The sequence below is a fragment of the Odocoileus virginianus genome, chromosome 18, assembly GCF_023699985.2.
Source record: "Odocoileus virginianus isolate 20LAN1187 ecotype Illinois chromosome 18, Ovbor_1.2, whole genome shotgun sequence".
NCBI classification, from domain to species: Eukaryota; Metazoa; Chordata; class Mammalia; order Artiodactyla; family Cervidae; genus Odocoileus; species Odocoileus virginianus.
The window spans coordinates 45998034-46017259 of NC_069691.1; the positions used below are offsets into that span (position 1 = coordinate 45998034).

Genomic DNA, 19226 nt, shown 5'->3' on the forward strand with positions numbered 1-19226 from the left:
AAATAACACCACCCACAGGATGATCAGGAAGAATTTACGTGATTTATGGCAATGGTCTCCAAATCTTGAGGGTGCTCTCCATCAGGAAAAATTTATTTGCGAGTATACCCCCAGTGTAGGTATGTTTATGTATTTGTAAATTATATAACAGACATGCCATTAGCTAACACCTCAAGTCACAATATACGCTAAAGATGAGGTTCATTACTAATGGTAGTGGATATTAAATGATATTTCAAATGCTTGTGATAATTTAAAAAAACCTTGGCCAACTTCTTTTTGGGTCTGGATAAGTCATCATTATTTTGATCTTCTATTCTGGTTATGAATATGGTTGTAGCATGGTTGATCTCTTACTAGGACTGAAAGTGTCAGCTTCACCTTTGCTCATTGTTTGTGTTGTGAGTATTCATCTCCATTTGGGATTTCTTCATGGGAATATTTCTAAACCAAGCATCCACTCTATGTATGTGGGGGTTAGTTTAAAAATAAGATGGTCTGGATAACAAACAAGGTCCTACTGTCCAGCACAAGGAACTCTGTGTTCCATCAGGCCCCCCTGTCCATGGAATTCTCCAGGCAAGGACACTGGAGTGGGTTGCCATTTCCTTCTCCAGAGGGATCTTCTCACCCCAGGGATTGAACACAGGTCTCCTGCATTGCAGGGACCAGGGAAGCCCCAAGGAGCTCTGCTCAATGTTATTTGATAGCATGGATGGGAAGGGAGTTAAGGGGGAGAATGGTTACATGTATGTGTATGACGGAGTACTTTTGCTGTTCCCCTGAAACTATCATAACATTTTAAATTGGCTATCCACCAATATAAAATAAAAAGTTTTAAAAAACAAAACAACTAAAATGGTTTGCTCTGCAACTCCACTTAACTTTTGCACATATGGAACTCTCACTCTTTCCTCAGGATAACATGTTTCCAGTAAGTGACACTGGGGCTTCTAAAAGTCATCAAGGTCAATCCATATATCAGATATTAGTAAAAATTAACTTCTTTCTAACATTTCCCTTGTGGCTCAGCTGGTAAAGAATCGTCTGCAATGAGGGAAACCTGGGTTCCATCTCTGGGTTGGGAAGATCTTCTGGAGAAGGGAAAGGCTACCCACTCCAGTATTCTGGCCCAGAGAATCCCATGGACTATACAGTCCATTGGGTTGCAAAGAGTCAGACATGACTGAGCAACTTTCACTTTACTTTACTTTTAACTTCTTTCTGACATTTAAGACAAAATAGACTTTCTGATATTATCTCTCCTGCACTTCAGTGAATGGCTCTGCATGTCTCCTGCGTGCATGCTCAGTCACTTCAGTCGTGTCTGAAGCCCCTATTTGTACCCTTGTTTGGAAATTCCCGAGTTGATGGATGTAAATGTGCTTTGTAAGCTGCCAAGAACAGACTGCATGAAAGCAACAGTGAGGATGCACACTCAGGGAAGAATGTCTTTATACGTAGAACTGTTGTTACCTAAAACTCTAAGGACTTCTGAACACTATTCCAAGAAGGATGAACTTCTGAACACTGTTCCAAGAAGGATGAACCCATTGGTGCTCACCAATGAGAACAGGCACACCTGGATCTTCTGGACCCCAGACAGAAGCACCTGAGCATAGATCTCAATTCCTTATTCTTTGGACTAGAGACCTAAGAGAATTCTCTGGGAATTGACTTATGGACACAGCAGGGGAAAGAGAGGGTGGGAGTTGAGAGAGTAGCATTGAAACATACCCATTACCATATGTAAAATAGCCAAGTGGGAAGTTACTCTTGTAATATGGGGAGCTCGGCTGGGTGCTCTGTGATGACCTAGAGGGGTGAGATGGGGCCTGGGATGGAGGTTCAAAGGGAGGGCATGTGGCTGATTCATGTTGGTATATGGCAGAAACCAACACAACATTGTAAATTATTCTTCAATTAAAAATAAATTTTAAAAATATTTTATAAATAAAAAAAAAGAATGCTCTGGAAGAAGGAAGTTTAGGTGGCTATAGGATTATATTCTTTAAGTTTCTGCAGTGTTGGGTTTATTTGTTGCAGCACCTCAAAGTTAACCTTAATTCAATTACTCTGTGTGTGTATGTGTGCTCAGCTATGTCCGACTCTTTGCAACCTCATAGATTGTAGCCTGCCAGACTTCTCTGTCCACGGGATTTTACAGGCAAGAATACTGGAGCAGGTTGATATTTCCTACCCAGGGATCTAACTTGCATCTCTTGTGTTGGCAGGTGGATTCTTTACCACTGCGCCACCCGGGAAGCCCAATCTCATTGGCTAGTGAGAAACAAAGTCTGACCTGAGAATTAGAAGACCTGAATCTTATGTTTTTTTGTTTTTTTTTTCCAGGAACTCTTTTTTTTTTTTTTTTACTTTGAACTTCACCTTTTTTGACCCTAATCTTATCTGTAAAATGAAGGTGTTGGATTAGATCATTTTAAAGGTTTATTCCAACATTAATAATCTGTGTTATCTTCTTTCTTAAAAGTATCTTTTTATGACGCTCTAGCTATATCCAGTGGTGCTTGTATTCGATGAAAATTTCCACCCAAGCAAAAGATTTGGAATGTGACCTCTGTCATGACCTCTCTTTTGCTTCTCCTCCTTTCCCTTCTGCCCACACCACCTGTCCTCTATTCCTTCCTGATTCATCTCATCCACCAGCCAGAGAGTAGGTCCAGAAAACCTCAGTCATTTCTTTGAGCTTAGCGGCTGCTGTATGCTTCCAGCTGAAATTCCATCTGGAGCTAATGTTTTAGGCCAACTCCCCCTGTGAGAGCTGTTTTTTTTTTTTCCGTTGCGCCTCTCTGCCCTGCACCCCAGGGGTGGTTTGGGCAGAACTGGCCACTGAGGACAAACACTGTATTTTTTCTTCCCCAAGTCAGAGCTCTTTTGGAATCAAGATGCTCTTGATAACTCCCTCTGGGCATGTGAATCTGTGCTAGGCACTGTATTCAGCGAGAAGGACTCGGTCTTGCCTTCATGGCACTTACATGCAAGCTTATGTACTGTCACTCAGTCAGAAAATGGTTAAGCTTTTTATTTCATGGTGCTTTGAAGTCTAGGAAGTGTGTTTTTATAGTAACTCTAAATTCAACTCTAAAATAACTCAGTAAGGGACCCCCTGCCAGTCCAGTGGTTAAGACTCTGCACTTCAGATGTAGAGAAGAGACTTGTGGACACAGTGGGAGAAGACAAGGATGGGATGAGTAGAGAGAGTAGGCTTGACAAATACACACTACCATGTGTAAAATAGATGGCTAGTGGGAAGTTGCTATATAACACAGGGCGTTCAGCCCGGTATTGTGTGACAACCTACAGGGGTGGTATGGGGTATGGGGGGTGGCCAGAGGGAGGCTCAAGAGGGAGGAGATATGTGTATATTTATGGCTGATTCACATTGTTATAAGGCAGATACCAACACAATATTGTAAAGCAATTATCCTCCAATTAATTAAAAAAAATTTTTAAAAAGGACCGTTTCCAACACAGGGGCAAGGGTTTGATCCCTGGTCAGGGAACTAAGATCCCTCATGCCATATGGCCAGGCTAAAATAGAATAAAATAGCTCAGTAAGTCTGATATTTTTCTTCTCATGTGACAGGCAATTCTCCTAAGAACACATCATAATGGGCAGAATTAGGGCTGGAATCCACACTTTATAACCACAAAATCTGCACTTTTTTCCTTTTCCCTTTCATTAATCTAATAAATATCTTCTCTAGATCCATGCCTAGATCCTCCAGGCAGGACTCTGAGCACCCATGAAACTTGGCTCATGTGTTGGTGTATAAATGATTGGTTTGTAATATGCCACCCATCCTCCCAACTGGATTGGAAATGCATTGAGAATAGAGTCTGTTTCTTAGCCATCCTTATGACTAAATAAGTCTGGTTTATAAGTTGTGTGTTTTTTTTTCTGTAGCACCAAAACCTTTCCCATTGTGTCATGATAATAGTAACAAGGACCAGCTATAGAAGCTGCTTTTGGGTGTGAAAACCTGGAGGACTCCCCTTTTCTTACTGCCTCCCAGATACCTTTCTTACATGATTAAAAGAGAAAAAATTCAGCTGTTACGGGTCTTTGTTGCTGCATGCAGGCTCTCTTTAGTTGCGGCGAGCGGGAGCTATGCTTTGTTGCGGTGCGCCAGCTTCTCTTTGTGATGGCTTCCCTTGTTGGGGAGCACGGGCTCCAGCGAGCAGCAGAGGCTTCAGTAGTTGCAGCGTGCAGATTTCATGAGTTGTGGTGCACGGGCTTAGATGCCCCACCGCATGTAAAATCTCCCCAGACTAGGGATCAAACGCATGTCCCCTGCATGGCAGGTGGATTCTTAACCACTGGACCACCAGGGAAGTCCCCAAAATACCTTTCTTAAATGGTAGTGCAAACTTTCATTTCAAGGCATGTAAGATTTCAAATTAAGTCCCACACCAATGCGAATTCACTAGTTTGTGAAAGGTTTCTCCCAGACTCTCTTCCAAGATCGGGCTTGGGAAGCAGTTTGTGGAAGAGCTGCACTCAAGACAGGGTGAGGAAGAACCACAAAAGGAAAGAACGAGGACATGAAAAGTGGATTTTCAGGAGGTGCATGATCTGACCTGGCTGTTTGCCCCGTACTAGTCTTAAAACTTCAAAAAGCCCTCTTCTGGGCTTGCAAGAAGCTGGCTTGAGTGGTGAGAGTAAAAGTAAAGGTGGGTATTTAAGGCACTCTGTCCCAGATCTGAAACAAGTAATTCGAGGGCCGCAGGACTCCAGAGTGAAATCAGACGCAGAGCCTGGGCATCACTCTTGCTGCCTCTGCGACTTCCCTGCGCCAGGCTGTGCTACTTCAGCACCGAAGACAGCGCCTCGGGAGCCCCTTGACACTGAGCTGGGACTCTGTGGCTGTTTACACTGGGGACTTCTGTCTGTTTGATTCAGTGTTCTTGGCAAGCTGTGTTGAAGATTGGGATCTGGGGAAGGCTCAGAATCCTAGGAACTAACCCAGATTCCTTTAAAGTGCATTCTTTTGGATCTCTTTTCTTTTTCCAGCTGCTTGAAGCATTTGTCTAATCTTTTCTTCCCCATTCTATCAGAAAGGAAGAAGATGGAATCCTACACCATCTCTTTCCCCATCCCCATAACTAATCTGGTTCCTTCTGGTCTAAGTATGCTCTCTTTTTCCTTGGACCCCTCGCTGTTTTCCATGCAAGAGTTGTCTAAACTACCCTGGATTTTGGGGAAAGCATGGATAGGCACTAAAGTATAACTGACAAGACAGCAGAATGCCTATTTCTTTTCCACTTTCCCAGGTGGCACATGGACATTTTGCAGTGCCTTAGCTCAATGGGTATGTTCCCACTAGTAGGAATTTCAGGCTCAATTTCAGGCCAAGGTAGAAGATATTCTCCAAGAATCTTCAGGGTCTCAGAGATGCCACAAAGAATGTGATAAAAGGCATATTGAGGCTGCGCTGGTTATAGATCTAATTCTTCACCAACTGTGAAGATTAGAACAGGTCACTTAACTTCCTGGAGCCTCAGTTTCCTTAAGTATAAAAAGAGGATAACAACAAAACCTCATCTTAAGTAAAAATTAATGGGGTCATTCGTGAGAAGTCCTGTTGTTAACTGCAGAGTACTACCCAATAATTAATAATAACAGTTCCTGCAAAACCACTGATAGGAAGATATAGGCATTTCTGGTTTCCAAACCCCAATGTGGGCTGCGAGAGTATCAAACAATGCTTGTCAGAGAGGCACAGATAGTGATGCCAGGACAATTCAAAAGGACACTTGTCATCCTACCTTGAGTTGGCCATTGTCTGTGAACTTGGCTTTAGTCCCTTCTGTATCTGAATTTTTTTTTCTTTCATTAACTTAATAAGCCAGGGAACTCACACTGACACCCTTGATTTGTCAGACAGTCACAGTACTGCTGGAAACAGCTAGTGACACATCCCTGCCTCCACCTCACTTCCCACTGGCAGTTACACATCCCAGAATCTGGCAGAAACCTGTGGGTTTTTATTTGTCATTGCCCACATGCTCCCATCCACCCCTCAGCTACCTTCATGTCACTTCCACTCATTGCTGCCACATCTTTTAGATAATTTGACCTTCCTATGGAGTTCCTAAGAAAGATTACTTTGTGTTTTCTCTAAGAGAGGGTAAGCCCTAAGGCTGACTTCACTTCCCCATCTTTTCTAACAGAGCTGCAACTGGGTTCGTGTATCCTCCATTCCCCATGCAGCCATGTATCTGCAGAAAGCTGACCTTGCCCCCCAGCTCCAGAGTAAGCCTGACTGTCCTCTCCCCTGTGCCAGAGGTTAGTGCTGTGAGGTCTCTGCAAAAGGCTTCCTTACCTCTAAGAGATGGTGACATGTCTGGATGAGATGCTGAGAACTGTTGCTGCCAAACTGCTACTGGCCTAATATTAAAGCCAACAGCATGGATGACAGAGAAGTGAAAAGAACCTAGGTTCTTGGTGACATTGCCATGCTACCGAATCAATCAATTCTGAAGCCTGCATTTCTTCTGGCCTTCAAATTTTGTGAGATAGTCAAGTTCTTTACTGATTGGGCAGGGGTTTCTGTTACTTGCAGCTAAAAGCATTCTTTTCTAATACACTCAGTTGCTGGTCAGGAGATGAGTCTAGGTCATTTGTAAAAGATATAGTGCACACTTGACCTACTGTTGAGCTCCACAAACAGTACTCCAGATGAATTTCCTGAGCTTCTTAAACCAACAGCATTTCACTTGCTCCTGCCAATCTCAGCCACGTGTTTCCAATGATGTAAGCTGGCAGGCGTTAGTAGACATATTCTGCGAGTTTATGGAGTCTGTTTTCTTAGATATTCAGATTTGTTCTTAATCATAGCTGATTCTATTTCTTCTGGATGCCAAGCCTCATCTTCTAACTCAACTGCTTGATGTAATAGGTTTTTTTTTGTTTGAGTAGGAGAGATATCCTTTGGTTACACAGAACAAGGAGCCTACCAAGGAAGGAGATATTTGTCAAGTAGCAAGACTCTTTTCTCCTTAGAAGCCAGTTTGGGAGCCCAAGATTCTATATATAAAGGGTTTCTGGAGGCCATATTTGTTAATCTTCCTTGAAGGACCATATTAACAGGGTATCATGCCCACCCTTCTAGGCAAGACTCTTCAGCTGACAATCTGTCAGTTGGAGCAATGATTTCTTCCTCTCAGCTCTGTGTATTGTCTGACTCACAGGGATGGTAGAAAGTGGAGGAAGCCATTAAAAACAATTTTTTTTTTTTTTGCCATGCCATGTAGCATGCGGGATCCTAGTTCCCTGACCAGGGATCGAACCCACACCCTCTGCATTGGAAGCGTGGAGTCTTAACCACTGGTTCACCACGGAAGTCCTGGAGGAAGCCATTTTTAAAGACTGATTCTTTACACTCATAGATAGATGACTGATGAGCCACTAGATGGAAATTAAGACAGAAAGACAGATGGGGAAACAGGGGGGACACAAGAAGCTGTAAGGAAATTAGTTTCATCCTCCCAACAGATGCAGTAATACAACCTGGTCAAAAAACCATATCGAGGGCCTCCCACGTGCAAGTGTGGTTGACAGGGGGCACTGAGATACTTTCTCTATCCTTGGGCTTTCATAGTCTAGCTGAAAGATGATACAAACAAGCAAAAAGTTACTTTTCGCTGTAAAACTAGCTGAATAGAAAACAGGAATTAAAAAAAGAAAATAGGAATAATTGTTCCGGACAACAGAGCTATCACAAAAAGACAGATCACTAATTTTTCAATTTTCCAAATGAAATGTATAGATAACAATTGAGAAGAAAAGGAATTTGGGGCTACAATGACTAAGAAACTATGAAGGATATGAGAATACTTTCAATATCATCCCTGTCATAATTACTATGACTACTGCTGCTCTGACAATAAAATATTCTGTAACTTGAGCATCTACTGTAAAGCGATACTGGACACTTCACTATAGTCACTTGGTGTCTACATTAGCATTTTAAGGTATTGTCCTCAATTTGTAATAATGAAACTGAGAATTAGATGCCTAGGAATATTAAGAACAGTTTCATTGAGGTGTAGTTCACATACCATACAATTCACTCATTTAAAATAAATGTATATTTAATTGTATATTGTATACAATTGTATATTTAAAATATACAATTCAATGCTTTTTAGAATACTCACCATAATGCAACCATCAACACAATTTTTGAAAATTTTCATCACCGTAAAAAGAAACTACAAATCCATTAGCCCCATTTCTCCCCAGATTCTTGAGACTTTTGCTTAAGGATTAAAAAAAAAAGTCTTTTGGCCACACCCCATGGCATATGGGATCTTAGATCCTTAATCAGGAATCATGTGGTATCTTAGCTCCCCAACCAGGGATCGAACCCACAACCCCCTGCATTGGCAGCATGGAACCTTAGTCAATGGACTACCAGTGAAGTCTGTTGCTTAAGAATTTTGAGCTCAAGCCTATTGGGCACTCAAGGATTTGTTAATGCTTGCAACTCTGGCATTAATGGAATATTACTTAGCCTCCCAAGTCCTACTAACTTTGAGACTAATTCTGACAAGACAAGGAAGTAGACAGTTCAGTTTAAATATGAGGATGAATTCCTGAATGAATGCTTTCTAAATAGTGCCTAGAGTGTTCGATTTTCCAATGTACTGAGATATTGGAAGTTCTAGAATTGCATTTTTGTCCATTTCTCTCTTTTATGTTTATGTGCTGCCTAAGGCTGAGACTGTTGGAAATTTCAAATAGAATTTCCTTGGCAGTGTGGGCTGAGAGCTGAGAAAGATGATTCATAGATGACTAAACAAACAGTGCTTAACACCCTTTTGGCCTTACCTTCAAACAAGGAAATTGGTTACTGAATAGCATGCTCTACAAAGGAAAGGACTCTGTCTCTTCTCTCATCCCTGAGTGGTTTAACCAAGTTAGAAATTTCTAACCAAGTTAGAAATTGATCTGTCGGGAGTTCTGAACTCCCAACAGATCCTTCTCTAGGAGAACAGGCCAACAAAACTTAAACCATAGAGTGTAAGTATAAAATCCTGGAGGACTGAGACATGGAATCCAGAACTGAATGTTAAAACATCTGAACTGCAAGCACTAGGATGTTGAAACATTAAACAAGGACCTGGACTCATTTTTCTTTTAGTTTAAGGGTCTTAAAATTTTATTTAGTTTCATTGCACTTAAAAAAAACTCTCTGAGTATTCTGTCTTTTGCAGACTCTCTGCGATCCCATTATAGTCCACCAGGCTCCTTTGTCCATGAAATTCTCCAGGCCAGAATACTGGAGTGGGTAGCCTTTCCCTTCTCCAGGGGATCTTCTCAACCCAGGGATCGAACCCAGGTCTCCCGCATTGTGGGCGGATTCTATACCACCTGAGCCACCAGGGAAGCCCAAGAATACTGGAGTGGGGAGCCTATCCCTTCTCCAGCGGATCTTCCCGAGCCAGGAATCAAACCAGGGTCTCCTGCACTGCACGTGGATTCTTTACCAACAGCTATCAGGGAAGCCTCTGTATTCTGTCAGGTGCAATTTAAGATGAATAAAGAAAATATATTCTTGTTTCTAGAAACAGTGACTCCTAGAAGTTCTCCTGTTTTGGCTCTTTTTTATCTTAGAATGAACTTTCATTTATTTTTAAAATTTATTTCTTTTTGATTGGATGATAATTGCTTTACAATATTGTATTGGTTGGGCTTCGCACATGGTGCAGTGGTAAAGAATCTGTCTGCTAATGCAGGAGATGCAAGAGATGTGTGTTTGATCCCTGGGTCGGGAAGATCCCCTGGATGAGGAAATGGTAACCCATTCTAGTATTCTTGCCTGAAGAATCCCGTGGGCAGAGGAGCCTGATGGGTCACAGTCCGTGGGTTTGCAAAGAGTCAGACAAGACAGGGCACACAACACAACAGCAACATCATGTTGGTTTCTGCCACGCCTCGACATGACTCAGCTCTAGGCATACACATGAGGATCTGGACTCTTCTGATACCTTATTTAAGTAACCTAGAACAGGAAATCAGAGTGTTGGACTTCAAATGGGCCCGTCCAGACTGTTTTTGGCCCTGAGATGGAAAGAATATTAAGTAACTTGTCTAAAATCACACAGTTTTTCAGTGGAGGAAGAGCTGAGCTTTAAACCCAAGTCTGTCTGATTCCAAAATGCATGCTCTTTCCACTATGAAGTGTTAGTCACTCAGTTGTGTCTGACTCTTTGCGACCCCATTGACTGTAGCCCACCAGGTTCCTCTGTCCATGGAATTTTCCTGGCAAGAATACTGGAGTGTGTTGCCATTCCCTTCTCCAGGGAATCTTCCAGACCCAGGGTTCGAACCCGGGTCTCCTGCTTTGCAGGCAGATTCTTTACTGTCTGAATCACCAGGGAAACCCTCCTTCCACTATACCAATGTGCTAAGAGCAAGTGGTTAGGAAGGAAATCCAAAGACCCAGCAGAGTGAGTGATGAACAAAACATACTCTGAGCATCCTGGAAGGGGTAGAAACTGCTTCTCTCCTGGCCACAGGAAAGGCAGTCCCAATCTCCAGAGGCTATTTTGAAGGTGAGGAGCTGAAGCTTGCTCCTTCCAGTTTGCTTCATCTCTCTGGGCTTCTCTTTGCTCCTCTGGAAGATGCGAGGTAGGTGATGGAGAGGCGGGGAGGTCAGAACGGGGCTCAGAACAGTAAAGTCCCTCTCATCTCTAATAGTCTCCAAACCTCGCAGCATATTTATTTCTTCATCTTTTAAACTTGATGGGGCAAACCACGGGCCTCACATAAATTCCCACTTTCATGTAACATTGCCAATGGTGTGACATCTTTATCTTCCATGCTGGTAGGAAAAAAATGAAGAGGAACAAGTTCAGACACATGGGCGGGGGCTGTGAGTCTCCCTCTGGTCTCACCCCGCAGAGAACTGCCCCGGTCAATTCTCTGGTTTCTTTTCTGAGGTCCTGCAGAGAAGAATGAGATCATGTCTGAAAAAGGAACTAGGCTTCTTGGAGCAAGAAGCTAAATAACTCCAATGCCTACAAGTGCCATTATCTGGCTTCCATTCCGAATCCTGATTCAAGGACCTGATTGAGTTTATCTTTTAAAAGAACTGGTCAGCTCTTGAATCAAAGAGTTGAGTCCTCTTCTTTCCCTCTTCTGGGTTTTTGAATGGTGTTGAGAGCCCCTACTGCCATGGCAACAGGAGATGTGGAAAACCGAACCTGAAATCGTGGGATGGAAAGGACCCTGCGGAGAAGGCAGCCTCTGAGGGACAGGAGAGCCCTTATCCTGAAGGTAGATGGGAAGCCGGTCCTTTGTTTCATCCTGACGTTGTCCTCTGTGGCTAAGATTTTAGGCACAGACGTTGACCGGCTCTGGTGTCATGCAACTCTCAGTCTGAATGCCAGCTCTGTCGCACTGGCTGTGTGACACCTGGCAGGCTGATTAACCTCTCTGAGCCTGTGTTGTAGGACTGTGGTGTGCATTATATCAGAGGATAAACCACTGGGTGCTTGGCACTTATTAGATGCTCAATAAATAGGAGTCCTTGGGGCCTATTTTAGTTAGTTTCTCAGCTCTTGTGCCATGGACTCTGCTGGCTGCCTCTGAAGATGTGGTTCCATCCATTTGGAAGCATATGGGTAAAATCAAGCTCCTATATGTCAGGCTTACTTAGCTCACGGAGGATCAGGAAAAACCTGCCTGACATTCTCCTTGTACACCCAGCTCTTCTCTGCTCAAGTAGTGATGATGATGGAGGGGAGAGAAATTTGCAGGCAGAGAAACTGGAACCAGGAAATCTGGATTCCTCCAGCCCCGGCACACACAGACACTCTGGGCCAGTCATTTCCTCTCACTGGCTTTGAACATCTGCTCTGTCACATGGGTTCCTAAGGCCTGTAACCCACTGCCCGAGCCTCCTCCTCTGGGCTAGTCCAAATTGGGTGTTGTCTGCCAGGCCAAGTGCAATCTCTAGTTGAATCACCATCTCTCCACAGCTCTGGAAAAGGACAGCCACGTGCAGGGGTGAGGAGGGATGAGTACATAGAAAACCAAAGCTGCTAGACGCCATTGCATCCTCTGCCTCGGGCATTTTGCCAACAGCTGGGCCATTGGTCACCTACCAACAAATCCCCATGGATCAGGAGAGAGGCTAGAGGGACTCAGAAGCTCACTGCATGCATCTGGGCAGGTTGCTCCATCTCACTGGGTCCCAGAGTCCGCATCTGTAAAATGAGAGGGTTTGATCCTTTCAACTCTGCTGCACTGATTATGTGCTTACATGGGAGGATGCTGCCTAGATTCCGAGGGCCAGGGGGCAGCAGCCAGGAACTCCAAGGTGGGGCTGTCAGTTCTAGCTTCTCCACTGCTAGAAGTCTGCTCAAAGGGAAAGGCAAAGATCATGGCTTGAACTGAGGTTTTCTTTGCCTCTCGTGTGATTTTCTTCACCTCTCTTACAAGCCATGGAGGAGAGAAAGAGCTGATGGGGAGAGGAAGTCTTCAGGAAGCAGGCGTGGTGCATTGAAGGGCCCCCCTCTCCCTTTCTCGTTTAGTACTACTGTATTTTCTCAGTAAATATTTATTGAGCACCTATGGTGAACTCGGTACTTGTCCACATCAGTGTACAAAACACACAAATCCATGTCTTTGTAAAGCATATGCTCTAGTGCAGGGAGACAGACAGTAAAAAATAAAGGTAGAAAATCATATCTTAACAATGTCTTCTTGGTGATAAAGACTAGAAGAGATATGGAATCAAGGTTGTGACTGTGGGGTTTGTAGATAGAGGGCAGTGGTAATAATTAAAATAGTTGACTTCTGAAGGAAGATTGTTACAGGCTGGCCAAGGGGAGGACAATATTTAGAATATAACTACATTTAATATTCACAAAATGCTTTTTAATAATGATATTCATTAGTGCTACTTGTTTGTTAATAATAAATGTGCTATCCTCCGTTCATCCTTTTTCTTTTTCTTTCATGAAGTCTTCTGCAGCTTTGGGGTGTCCCCGGCTGTCCAACTTTTATTCTCTTTGTCTTCCTCCTCTTATGGATGCTCTTGTTTCTTGCCTGGTCACCTGGGATTTTTCCATCTCGAGTCTTCCTCCGGCCTCGCCCCTCCTCCACACCCCTCCCCCCATCCCGCTCTGCTCTAGCTGCCTGGCCAGCCTGCCCGTTTCAGTCCGATGAGGGCAAACCGACTGGAACAAGCTGGTGGATGGGGGAGAAGACGAAGGGCAAGCCTTTGAGCAGTCAGATCGCATAGCGAGCTCCCCCGCCGCGGCTTGGGCGGAAATTCCGTTCGGCTCGCGTTTTCAAAGTGGTTGCGGCGCCGGGGACTGACTGTACTGCGGTTGAGCGGGGAGGGCGGGGGGAGCGGTGATGATCTCCTCTCCTTTCTGAGCAAGAGGGCCACCCGGAGCATAGGCGCTCCACGGCGAACCCCTGCTTCTTCAGACTGAGAGTAAGGGTAATGATGCTAGATTAATCATCATACTAGCTCAGGCTTCTTGTGAGAGATCAGTTTTAAAAGTAGAAGACAGGGCTTTGGTAGGTGATGTGCTAAATCTCAAGGTATTCTTCCCGATGCCGAGCAGGCGGCTCTATGCTGGGTTCCCAGGGGAAGAGCGATGAGGAGATCACCTTATGACCTCCAGGGGTTTGTGTTTCCCCATGGGGAGGAGCGGGGAGGCGTGCCACTCCCTGTGGCAGAATGCAGGCTGTTTTAAAGCCAAGGGGAAGGTCTGTCCTGGCTGGAGGATGAGTGACCACCGCTCTAGGTATTGCACTGGAGTAACTGTAACTGTGACCAGTGTATGTTCACATTCCAATGATGACTTGGATTGAAAGCGTACAATTGAAGGACAAGTTTAAATATGGGATGGGCCTCAGTTTCACATAAGGAATTTGGTGACCTGACATGCTGGGTATCACTCAGGATGCTGAGCCTGGGGGATGAAGGCCAAAGGGCTGAGAATGTTGTTAAGATGCTGGGGATAAGTCCTCTCCCTGCCAGAAGGTTCATGCCTCACTGATGATCTTTACAGATGCTGGTCCTTCAGACTCCTTGGTGAATAGTGTGTATTTTTACATTCTGTTCCAGCAAAACACTTACGGGCAAGCATGTTTGTCATTTGTTTTTGTTTCTGAATCACCTACTTGTGCTCTGTACCCATTTTTGATTGTTTTGTTTGTATATTTTTTCTTTGTTGGGGCATTTAATATATTGTGACTAATACTCTTTTTCTGACTTGCTGCCAATAATTTTTCAAGTTTTTTTGGTCGTATTTTTTTTCTTGTACCTTTAGGGGGTATAGTTGCGTGCAATAAACTGCACGTAGTTAAATGTTCAATTTTGTGAGTTTTGAAATAGGTAGAAGCCAGTGAAGCCATCATCGTAATCAGATTAACATGCATTTTTATCACCCTTCAAAGAGTTTTCGGACTTCCCCCGTGACTCAGGTAGTGAAGAAAGTGAAAACCAAAGTGAAGGTGGCTCAGTCATGTCTGACGCTTTGAGAGCTCATGGACTATACAATCCATGGAATTCTCCAGGCCAGAATACTAGAGTGGGTACCTGTTCCTTCTCCAGGGTATCTTCCCAACCCGGGGATCAAACCCATGTCTCCCTCATTGCAGGCGGATTCTTTACCAGCTGAGCCACAGGGGAAGCCGCAAGGGAAGATAGTAAAGAATCTGCCTGCAGTGCAAGAGACCTGGGTTTGATCCCTGGGTCAGGAAGATTCCCCTGGAGAAGGGAATGGCAACCCACTCCAGTATTCTTGCCTGGAGAATTCCATGGACAGAGGAGCCTGGTGGGCTACAGTCCATGGGGTTGAAAAGAGTCAGACATGACTGAAGTGACTACACTTTCAAAGAGTTCTCGAGGCCCTTGGTGACCGCTTATTTCTCTGTCTTCATCCCCAGGCAGCCTCTTGATCCCCTTTCTGCTACTATAAATTCATTTACAATCACTAGAATTTTATATAAATGAAATTATACAGTATGTGCTCTTTTTCGCCTGGCTTCTTTCACTCATTGTAACGATTTGAAGATTCACCCCTGCTGCTGCATGGGTCAAGAGTGTGTCCTTTGTTGCCGAGTAAAGTCCGTTGTATGGATATACCACAATTTGTGTATCCATTCACCTGTTGATGGACATTTGGATTGTTTCCAGTTTGTGACTATTAAAAGTTGAGCTTCTGTGAAGATTTATGTACAAGTCTTTGCATTTCAAGTAGGTTTTGACAGCGGAAGATGAAAATATATTTCAGACGAAAGGTCACAGAGAAGCAAAGGCAAGAGGTGGACAGGGAACAGGGTTGTAGCAGTCTGGGGTAGACGGAATGAAGGATATTCACTTGGAGAGCAAGGTGAGAAGAGAACAGTTTGGGGGTGGATCTCAAAGGCCTTTGGAGTGTATGCCTTGGGCTTTATTTCATTCTATACATAATGGAGAGCCATAGAATTCGTTATTGAAATATGGTTGTTTTACAGTGTTATGTTAATTTCTGCTGTACAAAAAGTGATTTAGTTGTACGTATATTATACATTTTTTTTTTTACCATTATGGTTTTTTTTTTTTAAGGCAGGAAAGACACAAGTGAATTCTAGCTCTTCAGACTAACAGCCCCTTAATCCATATTTTGCTGGATGTGTGTGTGTGTGCTAAGTTGCCTCAGTCTCATCCGACTTTGTGCAACCCTATGGACTGTAGCCCACCGAGGTCCTCTGTCCATGGGATTCTCTCTGCGAGAATTCTGGAGTGGGTTGCCATTTCCTTCTTCGGAGGATCTTCCAGAACCAGGAATCAAACCCGTGTCTCTTAAGTCTCATGTATTGGCAGGTGGGTTCCTTACCACTAGCACCACCCAGGAAGCCCATATTTTCCTGAATAGTTAAGCTAAATGGTCAGTTTGCTTTTCATGTTAGCATGGGGAGACATTTTCTTATGCTGAAGTTCAGAATCAGCAGTAGCAGAGTCTCAAGGTCATGGAGGAAAGGAAGGTCCTCATCTCTTATGTTCCCCACTTGTATAAGGAAATAATTCTATTGAACTCTTCCTTGTCCAGGTATCCTGTAAGTAGTGGAATGTATATACTCTGAAGGGGTTTGTAAAATGTAAAAATGGATTTCTGGTAAATAAATTCAAATTTCTCATTAATTTCTATTAAAAAATTGGAGCTGTATGACTGTAGAAAAATGCCACCTTAGAAAAATCATCCTTATAAAGTGAATTCATCAGGGTCCCAACAGGAAAAAGGCAACACACTAGAATTGGGTAAGTCAAAGGGACGTAAAAAACACAAAAAGCTCTTTACAAAGGTGTGGGGCTGTAGGGTGGCCACAGGAGACAGTGACATAATCAGAGAGGACGAGTGGAGAGAGCGTTACCAGAGCCTGAAGGGAAAGCTGTGTAAATCAGCCTCCCTCTGTGGAGGGACACACTTAGCCCGAGATGACCAGAAAAATAAATACTGTGTTCACATCCTTGTCTTTGCCAATGGCTAACCCCAGCTAGAAGCCCGAGATCATGGGAAGCCTTCGATATGGTCCACGCAAGCAGAAAGTAGGATGGAGAAGGGTGAGAATACTGTTGGGAGGCGTGTGAAATTCACTTGCTCCATCTGCCCCCACCCTTTGCCCCCCACCCCGATCCACTCTTCATCCTTCACTCTGCTTTGTGCCTCGGGACCACCCTTGCCCTCTGGCTTCAGGATGCACCACCTGGAAGAGTGGCCGGGTGCCTGTTTCCCTGGCTTCTTGCTACGGATGGCTGTGACCCTGTACCAAAGGCCACAGCTCCTATGAGGGAGCATCTCTTTATATAGTTACTTTCCTGGAGGCAGCTAATACTTCTTCTCCTTTTCGGTCCAGGAATGGTAATGGGTTCCCAGTGTTGCTAGCCTTGGGGTACCACGCCATCCCTGGTTAGTTTCTTCTTATCCTGACTGCTGCTTTATAAATAGTCTCTTATTATTGTCTCTCCTCTTTTACTTGGCTTGAGTTGCCATCCATATCCTGCCAGGACTCTGGTTGATACAGAAGTCAAATACATGTAAAATTCCACTTGGCTGACCTACACTATCAGGTTGATTTTGTGAACCTGGATGAACTAACAGACACCTAGAACAGCTGGCTCATTCCATCATCTCTCCTGGCCACTGGAGGCCTCACATCTTCCTTCAGATTGTTCTAGAGCCCCAGGAACCGTTTGCCATTTCAGCCTCTTGTACCTGACTGCTCCATCTTACTTGATCACTGTTGGGAGCCCTTCACTTCCAGCTGGTTTCTTCCACGCCCACACTGCTGCTTCCTTGCATAGGAATGGAGACCCTCAATTCCCCTTTGTTTCATGCCTGTTGCCTCCTCCAGTCCACTCGAGCTTGTGTTGAACAGAGCGGAGACCTTTCCTTACAAGACAGGGGAAGGTGGCCATATTCTAAAATAAGACTTTTTATGATAGTTTCCCCAGTGAGCGTACCAGCTGATAGGAATGTAAGCTGCATTGCTCATGTAGACTAAAGACCACAGAAGAGGAATAGGTTGTTCCAGTGGTTAGGACCTGACGTTCTTACTGCCAGTGCCCTGGGTTCAATTCCTGGTCGAGGAACTAAAATCTCTTAAGCTACAAGGCACAGTCCAAAAAAAAAACAAGAAAGAAAAGAGGAACGATGGGCCAGTGGTTGCATACCTGTTCTAATTTATCTTTTGCCAGGTGGCTCCATCTCTGATTCCTATCCTACTTTTCTTAATTGTGCTGAAACATTCTTTGCTGCAGAATTTTTGTTTTCTTTGGAGTCTATATGCTTCTCAGCGATCCGTCTTTGTTCAGGGGCCCCTGTCTGTGGAGCATTTATTTCCACCCTAATGATACAGAGGAGCCTGGGAGGCTATTGTCCATGGGGTCACAAAGAGTCAGACACAACAGAGCAACAAAGCATGCACACACACAATGGCGCTGGTATTAGGCTGGTATCCATATGTATAATTAGATATTAATGGCTTATTAATGCATTGGTAAACCCACTAACCAAGTAAGTCATTAATTAAATTAGAGACCGTTTAGCACATGCAGTGGAGATTTATTAGCTTCGGTAAGGTTAGCGCTGAGGAATGTTAGTCTATTGCTGCGGGTTTTTTTAGAACCCTGGCCTTGTTGGCTCTGCAATTTAGCTTGTTATCAGGCAGCCTGTATTGTTAGGAAGATAGGCTTTGTAGTAAGAGAAGGTGGTCCTCAAAACTTGACTCTGTTATTTATTTCTTGTGTGATTTTGGGCAAATGAAGAAGCCACTCTCCACCCTAGTCCCAATGCTGGTCAAAGGGGAATGATTGGAGTATGCACCTTCTAGGTAGATGCTTCCCGCTTGGAATCTGATTATGTGCACAACCCTATGACTCTCTGGTCTCTCCTTGAGTAATAGTACACTTTGCATCTCCTCTATCAGATTGCATGTACCTTGTCTTAAACCCTTTGAGCTGCTACAACAGAACACCATCGACTGGGTGGCTTATAAAAAAAAATAATTATTTCTCACTGTTCTAGAGCCTGAGAAGCTCAAAACCAAGTTTTATCAGAAGACTCAGTGTCTGGTGAGAGCCCACTTTCTGGTTCACAGATGGCCATCTTCTTGCTATGTCCTTACAAGGCAGAAAGGGAGAGGGAGTCCTCTGGAGTCTCTTATAAGGACACTAATCCCACTCATGAGGACTCCGCCTTCATGACCTAATCACCTCTCCAAGACTCCACCCCCTAAGACCATCAGGCTGAGGGGTAGGTTTCAACACATGGATTTTGGAGGGACACAAACATTCAGTCCAGAACATACCTCTAGGGTAACTCTGTATCTTTCATGGTGCTTACCATAGGTACTCTTGAAAAATGTAGAGTAGTTGCTATTGTTGTTTAGTCACTAAGTCATGTCTGATTCTTTGCAACCCCCATGTACTGTAGCCTGCCAGGCTCCTCTGTCCATGGGATTTCCCAGGCAAGAATACAAGAGTGGGTTGCCATTCCCTTCTCCATGGGATCTTCCTGAACCAGGGATTGAACCCAAGTCTCCTGCATTGGCAGGCAGATTCTTTACCACTGAGCCACCAGGAAAGCCAAAAAGAGTTGCTAACACTTACTGAATGTTTGCTACCTGTTAGGCAGCCCTGTCCTGACTCTTTGATGTGGGTGAAAGCTCTGTGAAGGAAGAGGTACTAATA

General features: G+C 44.1%; 1 long non-coding RNA gene across 3 annotated transcripts in view; it reads left to right on the forward strand.

The window, feature by feature from the left end:
- Nucleotides 1–19226, forward strand: part of LOC139039521 (uncharacterized) — a 57808-nt gene that overhangs the window by 1208 nt on the left and 37374 nt on the right. For 2 of the 3 annotated variants that reach the window (XR_011492834.1, XR_011492837.1), the window contains exon 1: nt 13235–13484. The exons of the other annotated variant lie outside the window; for it this stretch is intronic. This is a non-coding gene — a long non-coding RNA (uncharacterized lncRNA). Of the gene's footprint in view, nt 1–13234; nt 13485–19226 lie in introns of those variants that run through there. 3 annotated transcript variants of the gene reach the window in all.